Source organism: Cherax quadricarinatus, chromosome 20 (assembly GCF_038502225.1).
Source record: "Cherax quadricarinatus isolate ZL_2023a chromosome 20, ASM3850222v1, whole genome shotgun sequence".
NCBI classification, from domain to species: Eukaryota; Metazoa; Arthropoda; class Malacostraca; order Decapoda; family Parastacidae; genus Cherax; species Cherax quadricarinatus.
In genome coordinates this window covers 27,641,555-27,646,554 of record NC_091311.1, presented here as the reverse complement: position 1 = coordinate 27,646,554, position 5,000 = coordinate 27,641,555, and positions in this window count along the sequence as shown.

Sequence of the window (5,000 nt, the reverse complement as noted above, 5' to 3'; positions counted from 1 at the left end):
GTCACACTACAACCTCCACTCATCCAGTCACACTACAACCTCCACTCATCCAGTCACACTACAACCTCCACTCATCCAGTCACACTACAACCTCCACTCATCCAGTCACACTACAACCTCCACTCATCCAGTCACACTACAACCTCCACTCATCCAGTCACACTACAACCTCCACTCATCCAGTCACACTACAACCTCCACTCATCCAGTCACACTACAACCTCCACTCATCCAGTCACACTACAACCTCCACTCATCCAGTCACACTACAACCTCCACTCATCCAGTCACACTACAACCTCCACTCATCCAGTCACACTACAACCTCCACTCATCCAGTCACACTACAACCTCCACTCATCCAGTCACACTACAACCTCCACTCATCCAGTCACACTACAACCTCCACTCATCCAGTCACACTACAGCCTCCACTCATCCAGTCACACTACAGCCTCCACTCATCCAGTCACACTACAGCCTCCACTCATCCAGTCACACTACACCCTCCACTCATCCAGTCACACTACAACCTCCACTCATCCAGTCACACTACAACCTCCACTCATTCAGTCAAACCAACCTCCACTCATCCAGTCACGCTACAACCTCCACTCATCCAGTCACACTACAACCTCCACTCATCCAGTCACACTACAACCTCCAGTCATCCAGTCACACTACAACCTCCACTCATCCAGTCACACTACAACCTCCACTCATCCAGTCACACTACAACCTCCACTCATCCAGTCACACTACAACCTCCACTCATCCAGTCACACTACAGCCTCCACTCATTCAGTCACACTACAGCCTCCACTCATCCAGTCACACTACACCCTCCACTCATCCAGTCACACTACAACCTCCACTCATCCACTCACACTTCAACCTCCACTCATCCAGTCACACTACAACCTCCACTCATCCAGTCACACTACAACCTCCACTCATCCAGTCACACTACAACCTCCACTCATCCAGTCACACTACAACCTCCACTCATCCAGTCACACTACAACCTCCACTCATCCAGTCACACTACAACCTCCACTCATCCAGTCACACTACAACCTCCACTCATCCAGTCACACTACAACCTCCACTCATCCAGTCACACTACAACCTCCACTCATCCAGTCACACTACAACCTCCACTCATCCAGTCACACTACAACCTCCACTCATCCAGTCACACTACAACCTCCACTCATCCAGTCACACTACAACCTCCACTCATCCAGTCACACTACAACCTCCACTCATCCAGTCACACTACAACCTCCACTCATCCAGTCACACTACAACCTCCACTCATCCAGTCACACTACAACCTCCACTCATCCAGTCACACTACAACCTCCACTCATCCAGTCACACTACAACCTCCACTCATCCAGTCACACTACAACCTCCACTCATTCAGTCAAACCAACCTCCACTCATCCAGTCACACTACAACCTCCACTCATCCAGTCACACTACAACCTCCACTCATCCAGTCACACTACAACCTCCACTCATCCAGTCACACTACAACCTCCACTCATCCAGTCACACTACAGCCTCCACTCATCCAGTCACACTACAACCTCCACTCATCCAGTCACACTACAACCTCCACTCATTCAGTCAAACCAACCTCCACTCATCCAGTCACACTACAACCTCCACTCATCCAGTCACACTACAACCTCCACTCATCCAGTCACACTACAACCTCCAGTCATCCAGTCACACTACAACCTCCACTCATCCAGTCACACTACAACCTCCACTCATCCAGTCACACTACAACCTCCACTCATCCAGTCACACTACAGCCTCCACTCATTCATTTACGCTACAACCTCCACTCATCCAGTCACACTACAGCCTCCACTCATCCAGTCACACTACAGCCTCCACTCATCCAGTCACACTACAGCCTCTACTCATCCAGTCACACTACACCCTCCACTCATCCAGTCACACTACAACCTCCACTCATCCAGTCACACTACAACCTCCACTCATTCAGTCAAACCAACCTCCACTCATCCAGTCACGCTACAACCTCCACTCATCCAGTCACACTACAACCTCCACTCATCCAGTCACACTACAACCTCCAGTCATCCAGTCACACTACAACCTCCACTCATCCAGTCACACTACAACCTCCACTCATCCAGTCACACTACAACCTCCACTCATCCAGTCACACTACAGCCTCCACTCATTCATTTACGCTACAACCTCCACTCATCCAGTCACACTACAGCCTCCACTCATCCAGTCACACTACAGCCTCCACTCATTCAGTCACACTACAGCCTCCACTCATCCAGTCACACTACACCCTCCACTCATCCAGTCACACTACACCCTCCACTCATCCAGTCACACTTCAACCTCCACTCATCCAGTCACACTACAACCTCCACTCATCCAGTCACACTACAACCTCCACTCATCCAGTCACACTACAACCTCCACTCATCCAGTCACACTACAACCTCCACTCATCCAGTCACACTACAACCTCCACTCATCCAGTCACACTACAACCTCCACTCATCCAGTCACACTACAACCTCCACTCATCCAGTCACACTACAACCTCCACTCATCCAGTCACACTACAACCTCCACTCATCCAGTCACACTACAACCTCCACTCATCCAGTCACACTACAACCTCCACTCATCCAGTCACACTACAACCTCCACTCATCCAGTCACACTACAACCTCCACTCATCCAGTCACACTACAACCTCCACTCATCCAGTCACACTACAACCTCCACTCATCCAGTCACACTACAACCTCCACTCATCCAGTCACACTACAACCTCCACTCATCCAGTCACACTACAACCTTCACTCATCCAGTCACACTACAACCTCCACTCATCCAGTCACACTACAACCTCCACTCATCCAGTCACACTACAACCTTCACTCATCCAGTCACACTACAACCTCCACTCATCCAGTCACACTACAACCTCCACTCATCCAGTCACACTACAACCTCCACTCATCCAGTCACACTACAACCTCTACTCATCCAGTCACACTACAACCTCCACTCATCCAGTCACACTACAACCTCCACTCATCCAGTCACACTACAACCTCCACTCATCCAGTCACACTACAACCTCCACTCATCCAGTCACACTACAACCTCCACTCATCCAGGCACACTACAACCTCCACTCATCCAGTCACACTACAACCTCTACTCATCCAGTCACACTACAACCTCCACTCATCCAGTCACACTACAACCTCTACTCATCCAGTCACACTACAACCTCCACTCATCCAGTCACACTACAACCTCCACTCATCCAGTCACACTACAACCTCCACTCATCCAGTCACACTACAACCTCTACTCATCCAGTCACACTACAACCTCCACTCATCCAGTCACACTACAACCTCCACTCATCCAGTCACACTACAACCTCTACTCATCCAGTCACACTACAACCTCCACTCATCCAGTCACACTACAACCTCCACTCATCCAGTCACACTACAACCTCCACTCATCCAGTCACACTACAACCTTCACTCATCCAGTCACACTACAACCTCCACTCATCCAGTCACACTACAACCTCCACTCATCCAGTCACACTACAACCTCCACTCATCCAGTCACACTACAACCTCTACTCATCCAGTCACACTACAACCTCCACTCATCCAGTCACACTACAACCTCCAATCATCCTGTCACACTACAACCTCCACTCATCCAGTCACACTACAACCTCCACTCATCCAGTCACACTACAACCTCCACTCATCCAGTCACACTACAACCTCCACTCATCCAGTCACACTACAACCTCTACTCATCCAGTCACACTACAACCTCCACTCATCCAGTCACACTACAACCTCTACTCATCCAGTCACACTACAACCTCCACTCATCCAGTCACACTACAACCTCCACTCATCCAGTCACACTACAACCTCCACTCATCCAGTCACACTACAACCTCCACTCATCCAGTCACACTACAACCTCCACTCATCCAGTCACACTACAACCTTCACTCATCCAGTCACACTACAACCTCCACTCATCCAGTCACACTACAACCTCCACTCATCCAGTCACACTACAACCTCTACTCATCTAGTAATATAACAGTTTCCACTCATTAAAACATGTTACAACCTCCATTCGAAACTTTTCGAAAAATAATTAATTAAGTTTGTGGGATGCTAACAAATATAGTAAACTCATTATTATTATTATTATTATTATTATTATTATTATTATTATTATTATTATTATTATTATTACTATTATTATTAATCGACACGAGAAAACTAAATCCGTATAGGACATGATGGATTATGTCAGTACCATCTAGGCAGGAGTGCATGTCATCTCTCTCATTGACAGTACCATCTATGGTTCCCCTCCTCCTGGGTGTAACACACAGGTGGGAAGTTATTTTGGTATATGTGCACCTTCACCAGCTGTGGTAAACGTCTTGGGGTCACAGATATTTAACGCAGATGCAAATGCTTGGCAAGGACTCCCTAAAACACGTGTTGCAATATTATTAGTGCATCCCAAGATGCACTGAAGATGTTAGTCTAAGAACCAGAGTAGATGTCGGTACCTCGTGAGGAGTGGTAGAACTTCACAGGTTCCAACCTCCTTGTAGGATTCATGTAAGTATATGAAAATATAATAACCTTTCGAGTGGAGCAGCTCGACCTCATTCCATGACACCTTTTATTTATTAAACTTCCTTGCCATGTCGGTATTTGGAACTAGTGACGCAGTGTGTGTGGCTTTTCTCGCCTCGGCTGGAAGATGGTCATGGAAGTGAATCGAACGACTAAATACATAATGATATTTTGCTTCACTGGGCTTTTGCTTCCAGATTTTAGAGGAAAATGATCTTGTTGCTGACGTTCTGATAAAGTTATTCACATTTTATGATCTATTGCAACATGCCTCTGTGTCATTTA